General features: G+C 41.2%; 1 protein-coding gene across 1 annotated transcript in view; it reads right to left on the minus strand.

Annotated features, from left to right (window-relative positions):
• The window catches only part of nhsb (Nance-Horan syndrome b (congenital cataracts and dental anomalies)), a 49,247-nt gene that overhangs the window by 11,985 nt on the left and 23,606 nt on the right, over nucleotides 1-13,656 (minus strand). The window lies entirely within an intron of this gene.

Raw genomic sequence — 13,656 nt, forward strand, 5'->3', positions numbered from 1 at the left:
CCACTGTCGATTTCTCACGGTTCCTCCGTCTGGAGACATTATTGCGGCAAATTTGCAGTATCGGAAAACAAAAGACCCTACTTTTATTAACGATGTTACAGCTGAGCATTCTTAACTTTCATTTCCAAATGTTAGAACAATCGGTTATAAAGGAGAAGACTGTGATTATCCATCTTTCATCTGCCTTCAGAGCCTCTTTATCTTTTATTGTGAATCCTATTTCTCCTCTCTTAACTTGGAATTCAAAACGCAACAGTGTCCTTGAAAGCCGCACTGTACGTCAGTAACCAGGCAACCTTTTCCTCGCTCATGCATTTTCGTGCAATTAAATCAGCAAGCTCGCATCAACAGCATTCAGTGTATTTAAACATCAAGGTTAAAGGAGCACATGGAAGCGGTGCGTTCAGCCCAAACATCACAAAGCGTTCTGCTCTACAGGCTGCCACACACAGGAAGTTACATTCATTTTGCATCTTGTCTCTTTAGCAGAGATAGGAAGAGAAGATGATAACAACTGTAAAATACAACCATTCAAATCTGCAGCTACACAAACTCACTTGGCGGATTGGAACTGTTTGAATAAGTCAAAGATAAACAGTGACATCGATTTGAGGATTAACTGAGATACATTTCAAATTGAGGTTTTTTTCAGCATGATGGCATTTTATTTAGATTGTCTATGCTTTTGTGGTTTTCTCATCATTAAACTGGCACATCTGCAAAATCTGCAAATAAAAGTATCCGCTGCTGCTTTATTATTCCTGGATGTGAGTTGTATTTTCTTTCATTAAAGTAAAAAAGAAGTATAGAATATTGGAACAAAGGTGATTCTTTGAGAAGGGTCTGTGGAAGACGCTGACCTAGTTGTTGTGACACAGTTAAATTAGTGGATTTGTTGCTGTGGCTTAACTCCCTGTCAGCCCACTTGTTTCCCTCATCTCTCTTCAGTCTCTTCCTGGTTTGTGTTTGTCTCGTTCTCTTGCTGCTGTCTTGAAGACCTCCTCTCACCATTGTCATCCAATTGTGCTTTTGTTGCACAACAGCATTTTTCCTGCTGTTTTATCATCAACAAAATTCAATTTGATAATTTTAAGATTCCTTCCAGATGTTTTAAGCAATGTTAAAATATCATGTTCGGTCTACTAATTTTTGAGATCATGTTTTCTGTAAAAACTAAAAGTTCCAACTACTGGTTGAAAATCATTTTCAATCACATCAACTCCCCCCTCAACTCCCCCCTCATTGAAAAATGTTATAGTTTAAATCTTTGCTGCTATCACAAAAATCATCATATCTTTTACACACACTTGAGCTCAAATAGAAACAAACAAAGCCTTATTTACAGTTGAGGAGGAAATGAACATATGCCTGCGAAGTTTAGGAATAATGTCCAACACCTGCATCGCAAATAAAATCCAACAAAAGCTTAATCAGATGTAGCTTTAACTTACTTTACATTATCACACTGCAGAATCAACGTCACTAAACAAACCTGATATCAAACACTAGACACGTCCAAACAGTGATTCAATGATTTCATCCTGACCCTCAGATTCAGAGCCCCGGAAAGAATCAGTGACGCTGAGGATTCAATTTCCAAAATTAACTCCCAAAAGTTATGAGCAGTGTGAAAGAAAATCTGAGTTTCATCTCTCCTCCGTCCATGTATTCTCTGGCTCCTGTCTTGCTCTTATTCACCAGGACTACATCATCTGCATTAGATTGTTAAAAAGCTGAAACCGGGAGTTTCCCCTTTTGAAGCAGGAAAGCACACATACACACTTAGCTCATGCATGTTTACCCATCATCCCCCTCTTCACTGTATTTCTCCATCTCTGTTTCACCTCATCCTGAAATCTGCAGGTGCAGAAGTAGCAGCTCCTGGTGTCATCACCAGGACTTTAATGCCGGTAGAAAACGCTATGAAATAAGAAAATGGAACAAAATATAGAAAAGAGAGTAATGAGGTAAGGAGCAATTCAAATGTTTAAGGTAAAGTTGTGTATGAACTTTCTGCTCAAAAATGTCTGTATTTATATTTATAAGTAGTGTATTTATTTATTTATTGTCTGTGCACCACAATATACGTACAACATAATTCCCAAATCTCCAAAAATATGGATATAAACAAAAAGATATAGTAAAAGTTTTTTCCAGCTCAGATGGAGTCGGACAGAAAATTGCAGCCTGTGAAATTTATCACAACCAACCTCTTCTAAGCTCGTCACAAACAAGGAACAACATGATCACTACTTTCATACGGTCGCAAGAAAAGAGGCAATGAGTGACTTCATCAGAACGGCTAATGTCTGCTTTTCGCTCCACCTTCCAGTCAGAAATGTGCTAAAGGAAGTACCACTCCTCAGCCTACTTGGGGAAAACCTATATTGTCAAGGGTTTACCAAAAAATCAACAACCAAAGAGTATCGATCCAAGGGACCTGCTGACAGGAAGCTGGCCCCTGAAGACAAAGTCTTAAGATGCAAACATGGTCCGTCAACATAGCTTCATGCTGACGGCTGCGATCGGCCTCACTCAGCCGACCATCTGCAGAACAGCAGCTTCTGTAGAACTGATGATAGGGATCACAGACCCCAAGTAAACAAAGCATGGTGTGCATCCAAATTTACGGTTAATGTTGAAATTTGTTTTTTTTTCAATTCAAGTTCCATATATTTGGTTGTATTTGTGTTTAGTTTATTCATAATAAGGTTTATGGTTAAACTGTAAAATATTGAGCCTCAATCACATTAGTCATTAATGTTTGATGATGACATTTTATCAATCATTGCCAATTTTGTTTTCCTAATAGCCAAAGTATACCAGTATCAGTATCAGAGAAGTTTAACTCACTGACATTGTATTTATCATTGCCCAACCAAAAGAAATGTAGGATTCCTAAGACAGAACCAATCCATTCAAAGTATTAAACAGCTAAATTATGAAACTGACTTACTGACTTTAAAACCTTTAAAATGTGTGACACACAGAAGGTTATTGGCGAAAATGTAAAAGTGTTGTTTATGGCACCACTTCAGCCTCATCTTGCTAATGGGTCTAATTTGTATTACCTGAGCAGTGGATCAGTTATTTTCAGCTCAGCTTATTGCTCGGTTTTTATGGTTTCTCTGATCCACAAACTTCCAGGGAAGGAGACGAGAAACAGAAAGGAGAAGTAGAGGTATAATAAATTCTAGTAATAACTAAGATTCTATAATTCTGTGCTCAGACCAGTATTAAGGTCAGTAGCAGACCATAGCCTTTCTATGCACAGATGACAGTCTTTAGAGTAAAGATTGATAATACAAAGCTGTGCCAACAAAAGCATAAAAAGATCACAGCCAGACACGTCAGGGATGCGTCTGCATCGTCCGAGACATTTGCCGACTGCTTAAACACTCTTCCTCTTGCTGGGGCAGCTATATGATTTTGTAACCCTGTCTTTGGCCCGCTGTTGTCTCTGGTCCAGATGTGAGTGAATGTAAGTCATTAGTAGGGAATGTATTAGGGTGTATCTGGGTCAGGCAGCACACTCCCTATGGCAGTAGCTGCAGAATCTTGTCATAGTAGACAGCTGTTATATAAGAAACACTGGCTGCCCAGCTCTGCAGAGGAAAAACTGTGCAGTGGTAGTGGACCCACGGTGGCTGAGCAGTCCCACCAACTCCTCATCTATGCTGACAATATTGTTTTCTTATATAAAATATATCACACCATCTGTTTGTTTGAGCCAGTGTTTGAACTGGTGCAACATCTGCAAGAGGAGCAGATTTATTTAGAAGAATAGCTCACTACAGGGTGAGAAATGCAGTGGCTGACAAGATACATCATAATTAAAGCTTGTAAAGATTTCTCAGGTTAACATCTATTTATTTCACACCATATATACATGATATAGTTCTTAGCTTTTCATTGCGGCTGTGTATAATGTTACAGGTAAACAACAAACAAGATCTTATAAGATACTAAAAAATGCCCTTTCCTTCTTGGAACCTCAAAGGATGCAGATGAATATGAGAAAAATATATAAACTGAAATATTCTGTGTTATTTGCCTTCGTTACAAAACAATTAATTGATTTATCATTTGTCGAAATTGTTATTATTATGGGTTTTATAATATAATTACTCCTTGAATCTCAAGACTTTTCTTTTTGATTCACTGCTCCATTTGAAAGTACAAAAACATACTAAAGTAAAAGTACCACAATGAAGTTATACTTGAGTAAAAGTAAAAAAGGTCTTGCTTTTAAATAAACCTCAAGTATTAGAGTAGTAATCTAAAGTACTTGCACGGTGTAGCTTATTCCCTGTACTACATCATTAGGACTGAGTCTTGGCGTTGGCCTCCTCTGACACCTGAACCCATTTTTGATGTTTCTTCACCAGAGAAGCTGCTGCTGATGCATTTTGCTCTTGTTGAAGGAGGCACGTTCTAAATGTGACTTGATTGGATCAGTGGATCAATACCCCTCTCATTACTGATTACTTTTAAAAACTCATTGTAAAAATGTAGTGGAGTAGAAAGGACAGAAATTTGCTGATTATATGGAGTGGACTTAAGGTAAAAAGTACCTGAAAATAGATCTACTTAAGCACATTGTTGTGTACTTTACTTAAATACAGTAACAAATGTACTTACATCCCACCACTGTATGCAGTTCAACCTGACACATTTGATTTCTGTATATATTTGATGTATTGGAAAAATGTAGGATTTTAGGATTGGGTTGAACACACAACTCAGGTCATAACAACACAACATCATCATGCCCACAACAGTGAAGTGAGCACATATAGTGATTTAACATGAATCTGCTAAAAAGGCATCTAATTAAATCAGAAATAATAATTGTCAATGAAAGTGAGCAGGATTGATTCGAATGAAATGAACATCATGAACAATGTTAACAGTAATGGTGAATTTAAAGGATGTTAGTTATAGTCCGTACCTCTGGATCGCACAGGGACGCAGCCTAAACCAAGACAAACCAAAGCCATGGTCCTCCTACTTTCTTTTCTTTCTTTCTCAGTCTTTCTTCCCTTTCTCCTGCAGACTCCTTGTCATCTGTCTCTCAGTAGCGGCACCTTATTTCCTCCTGCAGACCTTAACACAACCCTGTGCAAGACCAACATCCAGACGAGCAACATCTGCAGCCTCAGACTCTTCCCCCACCCGGCCTCCCCCCCACCTGCTGTCCCTGCTCGCCTCCCTTCAGCCGACCCAACGCGGCCACTGAATAAGAAATATCGCTTCTTCTTTGTGTGCGCCTCAGTTTGGCCTCGCTGAGAGCTACATCTCCCTCACGAGGAACGACGGGGCACCCACGCTTCCTCGCAAACTCAAAACACGTCTCCGTCCCGTCTCGTTCGTCTCCACGGTCCACCCCCGTCAGATGGTAGGGTCCCGCCTGGGCATGGCCTGTCACTGACTGTAATCTCTTTATGATGTGGAGGGAGGGGGAATCAGCCATGAAGTATTAATGTATTAATCCACCACATGCTGGGAATATGTATCACGTGCTCAATCCTTCTATTGCTGCCACCAAAGAGTCATGATCTAAGGTTGTGTATGTGTGAGTACACCTGAGTATGTGCTGGTGTTAAAACATACGTTTTTACAGTCAAATGATCGATAAATGTTTGACATTTAGAGCAAATCTGACATTTTAAAGCATAACGATGAAGGCAAAATGAGATGCAGCACATAACATCTTAATTTCACTCAGTCCAAGCCGGTGTAAACTTTCTCTTTGTCTACTTTTGATTCTGAGGAGTCAGAATCCCCTCGCACAATAAACAGCATGACGCACACACAAACAGAGAGAGTCTGTGAGCACCCTGCCTGGTAATCTGCTGTAATCTGGAGCTCTGGCAGTTCACTGACTTTGGAGTGGAGCTGGGGGAGCTGGCAGTGTGCTCGGGCAGCTCCCAGCCTCCCGCTGTTGCTGGGAAAAAAACGCAGACACACTGAAAATATCCCAACACACACTCAGAGCCAGCGACGTGTCTGCACGCGCTCCGCCGCAGCGGTCAACATCAGCAGGAGCAGAGGAGGTGGTGATTATTAAATGTAAGGATGTTTCATGTGGTTTGCCTCAGTTAGTACTTGGGTTCCTCAACAGGACTGCTGGGAGGCCTTTAATAGCTTCTCGTCCCTGGGGCTGTTTGTCGGTTGTGCTGTTGAGTGATCATGAAACATCAGGCAGGATCACAGACCTTTCCACGGCACAGGAACCTGAGCTTCTTGGAAAGGGCCCTAATGACTGGTCCTGTCCAAGCAGCTTGGGCCAAACCACTTCATTAGCATCATCTTTAAAGTCAGTTAAAACTCACTCTCAGAGACTTGCTTTTTTATTTAGACATCATGCTCACATATCCTTTCACCTTTTAGCTCTATTACCTCAGCCAGGGTATTTTTGTTGTTTGTTAGTTAAGCAGCGTCACACAAAAACTAAAGGATGGGTTGTCATGAAATTTGGATTGTGGAAAGATGAACATTTCCTAGTTTTCATTCCCTTGAATTCAATCAAGCTGCACCAAATTGTACAAAACATTCACTCAATACATATCAACGACCAAAACATAAAAATGTTCTTATCTAGATCCATTTAGTATTTCCTGGGAAATTATGTGTGAACCTTGATGAAAATATCCCCAGGTGTTAGGGGGTGTGTATCTTTTTACAATTTTGTATTGATCCTTATAAAAAACTGGATCTAGTAGATTTAAATGTGGCTTATTTTCAGCCACTGTAACGAATGAGGCTAAAACTCTTTAATTAGCTCCAACGTGAAGCTGAGAAACGTGACACTGCCTAAATTTTGATTTAACAGGACTGTTGGGTACTGGCGGAAGTCTACACTCTATACCGAGTGCAGTTCTAGTTCGATTTGTTTTGTTGCACATGAGCCTCAACATAAGAAGTGATGATGAATGAATAATTGTAAAATACCTCTCTCTCTTTCTGTTTCGTAATGTTTATCTCTCTTTGTCTCTTTTCTTCCTCACAACATTAATAAATCATTCTGCCCCGTTCCCTCTTCCCATCCCTTCTTTTTCAGGCTGCACACCTGCACTATTGTTCATCCCCTCCTCCTCCTCCTCCCCCTCTTCCTCCTCCTCTTCACTCCCTCTGACCCGCACAGCATTTGTGTTACACCGAACGAGGGCACGTTTCTCCAGTGTTCGGGTTGGAGGCCTGTCTGTGAGCGCAGGCAATGGCGAGCCATGTGTCTCACAACACAGCCAAAAGTTGTATTTATAGCAGCCGCCACGTCACTGCGAGCCCGACGAGCCAGAGAAAATATCAACAACATAACAGCAGGTTAAATGTTCAAGGGATTATTTCCTGGCTCTGCACACACTGTTTACCCAATAATAACAGACTCCACTCAAAGTGCTCCTGTACTGCCCCTTAGTGGCACAGTATGGACACTACACTAAGTCAGAGACGGTGCATGTGTGTGGCAACAACATAGTGTGCTGCATGTGTGTGTGTGGCCTGAGTCACACAGCTGAGATGTTGGCTGGATTTACAATTGCTGCCATATGTTTATCATATAGTTTCTATACGACAGAAAGATTTACTGAAGGGATGATCCAACATACAAACAAATCCCAGTGTGCATCCTGAGCTGTTATAATGTCTTAATGGTGGAAATCAGGTCACTATTCTGTGAAAACATTATTATCTGGGAACCTCTGCTGCTATTCTACACTTTGTTTTCAGTGCAACATATTTTCTCTCCTATTTAAAGGTTAAATGAGACTTTTTACTTCTCTTGTGCAAATCCACTCATGTGATACCACCTCCAAAATGCCCCAATTAATATCTGATATTTTATTTATTTATTCGTTACCCAAACTATTCAATCCGGTGGTTTCATTACTTCACACATGACGGAATGAGGTTATGTTTCTGTCTACTTCTTTTGTTTGGTAGGTGGATTGCACAAAGAGAATGTTGTTACCTGTGTTAGCAGGCTAGCTTGTTCCCATTTTCCAGGCTTCATGCTAAGCTATGGTAACGTGCTATTGCCTGCAGTTTAAAATCCATTGTACAGGCACGAGTTGTTTGAATCTTCTCATCAACATCTTTGAAATACAGTTAGTAAGGCCGTTTTCAGACATGAACTCCAAACAATTGGGTCTGGACTTCCTTCAGACTTTGACTTTAACAATTAATAATAATAATAACCTTTATTTATACAGCAGGTATAAAAACAGAGCTTACAAAGTGCTTTTAGAGCAAAGCAGAAATGCAACTACAACCATTGGCAGCGGGCAATGTTCTAAAATAAATTAGTGTTCAAATAAGTTTAATAAATATAAGACTCACATAAAAACTTGAAGCCATAAAAGCAGTGAAAGGACAATAAAAATAAGAAAATTAATAATTTAAAAGGTGATGTGAAAAAGGGTTAGGGTTAGAAAAAAGACGATGTAAATATCAGCCTGGGATTCTCTTGGTCAGATGTGTTCACAACAACAGGACAATCTCCCGGATTCAGGTGAGGGGCGGTATCTGAGTAGAGCTTATGAGCAGGTGGCACCTCATGACGTCATTCCGCTGTGGAAAACATATGTTTTTGTTTAAAGCTCCTCAACATCAGCACCAGTCCTAATCACCAAGAGCTCTCAAATCTCATTGTCATCAAAGTGTTCAAGTCAAGTCCCTTTTTTACAGCTCAGAATCACAGATTTGAATCACGACTTAACAGCACGGACGACATACAATCGACATACAATCCCTGTATTCTCACAACCTAAATTTAAAATAAAATATTCCGTCAGAAACAAGGAGTTTACCAAATGTGTGGCAAATAAAGATGAACTGAACCGGTCAAAATACCACAAATACATTTCTTTGTCAGTCAACACGCGGTTGCTGAGAAAAGCAGCAGCAGGAGTTCAATGTTTTATTATCTCATGTTGTTGTAGAGCTTCATTTTCTCGCTCAACCTTTTTGAGGCTTCTGTATTTCCCCAGCCCTCATCAATATTGCAGCATTGTTCCTAAAGAGGCAGTAATCAGTGAAGGAAATATGGAGGGGAATAAAAGAATGGTGTTAAGCAGAGGAATCATGTTTCTCTTCTATTGTACTTGGTCGATCCTGTTTTTTCAACCTGCGCATTTGTTTAAATAGATGTAGACTAATAAGAATTGATTCACACACACGCACACACAGGGGTCTTTGGGTTTGGATTAAATGTTATGCCAGGTAAGTGTCACACTACACATTCATCTGCTTTTCAAAGTTACTTACTACAAGTAGCATCGGTTTGAGTGAATAACCTCGATGGTTGGAATCGAACCCACAGATCCTTTGTTTCTCTCGACGGCTGCTTCAGGCCACAGATGAGGATAAATGGCGTCCTGCTACTGCTCTGCCACTGAGGAGACCAGTGGCAGGAAGGTGGGAATAAATGCAACCATCATGCCAATAATGATGGTGGCTGAGTGTGTGTGTGTTTTCATATTGTTCAGTGTGTGTGCGACTTAAACTAATTCTAAAAGTGTGTGTGTGTGTGCGCTTGTGCGTGAGTGATAGTGTTTGTGAATACTTCAGCCATGTTGGTGGAATGGCACAAGACAAGCCATCGCCCATGTTATTTTTAACTGCGTGTCTCCATGGAAACCGGCACATATGCCAGGGGAGGGGGGGGGAAACTCCTGCTGTGCATGTGTCGTGGAAGACTCCTACCACTGGTCATTGTGTGTGTGTGTGTGTGTGTGTGTGTGTGTGTGTGTGTGTGTGTGTGTGTGTGTGTGTGTGTGTGTGTGTGTGTGTGTGTGTGTGTGTGTGTGTGTGTGTGTGTGTGTGTGTGTGTGTGTGTGTGTGTGTGTGTGTGTGTGTGTGTGTATGTGTGTCCGTGTGTGTGTCCCCTTTTATGTGAGTTTGCAGGTACATGCACATCTGTGTGTGTGTGTGAGCCTATTAATTGTCCTTGTAAATCCAGCCTTTCAAATTAAAAGCATATATATTTCCTGAGAGACAGACAGCGATGTGTACTGAGAGAGGGAGAAGGGAGGATGAAGGGCTTCTGAGGCGACTGAGGAAACACCAACATGCTGAACCTGATAACAGGGAGGGGATCTACTGCCACTGCCTCAACCTGAAATAACCCAGGCTGGGCTGTGAGCTCACTGAACGCATCACCTGCTAAATGTCGATTGCCTTGTCTCCTGCCTGCAGCGGAGCCTCTACTTCGGTGTCATTGAATTATTGACACACCTTAGATTCTAGAACTTACAGCTGAGCTGAACGGTGTATAATTCTAGAAAGAACAAAAATCAACTGGATGCAGTTATTTGTGGCCCCGTGTGCCTGCCGTCATCAATACTGACTCTTCATTATTTCTGATCAATGGATCGGTGGCTCTGCGGTGACTAAGACGTTCCTCCGCTGCTGGTGTGAGGAGGCGGTTTGTGTTGAGCGAGGGCATTCTTCTATAGCTCTGGAAGCAATTGGACAGTTGTCAACCGAGTGAATGTAGTCGTTTCTATGGAAACAACTTAAAGATTAAAGCTGTGAAGAGCGAGAGCAGTGCCAGAGTGATTCCCATAATGCTGTGTGCCTGGGGATCTCAGGGAGAGAGAGAGAGAGAGACAGAATGGGATACAGAGGCAGAGGAGAGAGTGTGTGTGTGTGTGTCAGCTCTAGAGGTGCAATGCCACAAATCTTCGACTCTATTGTGACACATGACCAAAGACACCGAAGTCTGCACACCACACAATTGTGCACACACACACACATACACTCAGAAAAAACGTGCCTTTGTTTCTTAAAATAACCACATGATGTCTACCCCAGCCGTTAGTCTAACATGGTCTGAAAACTAACCTTTACCGTCACCGATCAAGACTCAGGCTACAACCACACTCCAACAACTCTGCTCCAGGCGGTTGGTGCTGTGAAAATGGAGACGTCTGGAAACGCTGCTGCTTCCGTTTTAGTGTGAAAACTCCGGGAATGCGTATTAGTCTGTACGAGCAGAAACAGGTTTGGAAACGATGAATTGGACACTTACACCTTCTTGCTGATTGGGTCGTTTTCAGTCATGACCTAACCGGTGCTTATTCGTCAGGCTCCTATCACATGACCCACTTTACAGAAGGAAACAACCCGGCAGTTAACTTCAGCATTTTACAATGATACAACTGCTACATGTGTGTGAGATGAGATGTTATTTTAGGAGATAACAATTTTGTTAACACCAGCATGCGCATGCCCAGTTTACGTGAGTGGGCACTTCATGTGCGTTTTCAGGGCGTGCTAGAATGGACGGGGGTTTATAACAGCCAAAACGCTTGTTTTAGTTTGAAAATGCAGATTTCCAATGAAAATGTAGTAGAATCAGAATCAGCTTTATTGGCCATGTTGGCCTACACATACAAGGAGTAGTATGAATGCAGCCTTACAATCATTACAGCTGCTCTTAGTTAAGGGTGGTAGCGTGCTAACATTTGCTAATTAGAGCTAAACACAAAGAAGAGATAAGGCTGATAGGAGTATTATTAGTTTTACAGGTATTTTGTGAGGGCATTGCACAAATAAAAAAATGTAACCTAAATGGTGGCGCTATAGGAAAAGAGATGGGTTCAACAAAGTCACCATGAGGCTTCATCCTGAGGGCGAGATGAAGGTGTGTCCAGTTGTTCAGACTGGAATAACAAATGTCTATTCAATTTCCTGGCAAACCATCAAACGGTTCCTGAGATATTTTAAAATCCGGTTGAAAGTGATGGAACATGAGACCATCAGATCGTCAGAGAGCTCAGATGCTAAAAAGGTCTTCACTACCTACTACATAAACTAATAGTGTACCTTGTGGGGACCAACTTCTTGTCTGCAAATGGATGCAAGTCCTTTTTAATGTAAGTGAGTTCCCAAAATGTGCATAAACAAGTATACACACACACTCACAAGCATTACTGTCTCTAATTGGAGCATTTCCCTCACTCTCACACTCTCCTTCTTATTTCTCCTTTTACCCAATCGTCTATTTGCATCTTCTCCTCTTTTCAATTTAATGTATGTACCTCCTCCCTGTGCCCTCATCTCTCTCTCTCTCCGTCTCTCTCTACCCCTCTCTCTCTCTCCCCTCCCCCTCCCCCTGGGTGATGCCAGTGCTGTTGTCAGGCTGGAGCTGAGAGCAGCCAATCGTGTGGCTCTGTGCTGAGGAGCTCTGGGGTGATGTTAGGCAGTTTCATGCTCATACGATGAGCTTTGCCAAATGTAGGTCATGCTTCTCTCTCTCTCTCTCTCTCTCTCTCTCTCTCTCTTTCTCTCTCTTTCTCTCTCTCTCTCTCGCTCTCTCTCTCTCTCATACACACACACACACATAAACCTCTTCACCCCTTCACAGATGCACACATGCACAGATAAGGAAGTATCCTCATCAAATGGGTACTCACATATAGCCACATACACACAAAGAAACACAGAAGTTTTGAACCTACACACACACACACACACACACACACACACTCGTTTTGACACAGGGTGGGGTGACACTGCTCAGTGGTAACACTCTCGGCTGTTTGGTAACTTTACTGGTGGATCTGTTCCCTGCAGGACACACAGGTCTTCAGATGTTGCGATTTTTTCTCTGCAGCCAATATTTCCAACAACGATAAAAACTTGATCACAAGTGAAAATCCAAAAAACCCAAAAAACACTCTTGGCTCCCTCCTGAACTCTCGCTGAACTGTCTGTGCTGCAGTAAAGCACAGGCTGCATTATGATCTGAGCAGCAGCCATAGAATCCAGCAGATTATATATAGATGGTAAATCAGAGACCTGAATTCTGCAGTCTGACTGGATTTAAAAAATAATGTAATGAGTCTTAGAGCGACTTATTCTTTGTCATGAAACGATGGTGCACTGGTGAGCAGGTTTACTGAGGTCATGGGAAAAAAAACAGCAAAAGAAAAGATGCAATTTTACATTTTATCTGTTCAGATGCAGAATTCACAAACAATTCTCTGTGTCCTCAAAGCCTTTTCAATACTGAGAAGGTGAATGCAGGTGAGTTTCTCTGCTGTGAAATCACACTACAAAGTAGATCCACAAACTTTTGTTTTCTAATGTTCTGCGGCTAATTTCCATGGTTATGTCACACCTTGCCCCATTACACATCAATGTTGAATTATACTTTGAACAAGACCATGCTTTAGGACATTTTTTTTAAGTTTGACCTTTTCATGTTCAATTTGGCAATTACCCTGTGCACAAAACTCGGTTTGGTGTTTTAAAGTTTAACTGGAAAACACGCAGGAATGTTCATTTGATTTCTGAACCTGAAAGAGGTTTATAATCACACCAGTACCACTGAATGTTACATGAAAAAGTGAAATAAGTGGAACTAGAATTAACGCCTTGTGAAACGGTGAAATTACTGTTGACACCCATGTCTGTCCTGACCATACAGTCTAGGGTCCTGACACATATAATGTCTACAGGGGAGAATTTGAAAAGATTTAATGAAAGTAATTGCATGTTGTCATTATCTCTCCAGACGTTCCTAAGACATCTCAAGAAAGGGGAAAGTTAACATTCAGATATAAAACATGCAGTGAAAGCTTAAAGGAATTTGATGAAATTATTTACATTTGGTTATAATTCATAAACATGTGAATTCTTGAGAAAACA

Source organism: Platichthys flesus, chromosome 1, assembly GCF_949316205.1.
Source record: "Platichthys flesus chromosome 1, fPlaFle2.1, whole genome shotgun sequence".
Taxonomy (NCBI): domain Eukaryota; kingdom Metazoa; phylum Chordata; class Actinopteri; order Pleuronectiformes; family Pleuronectidae; genus Platichthys; species Platichthys flesus.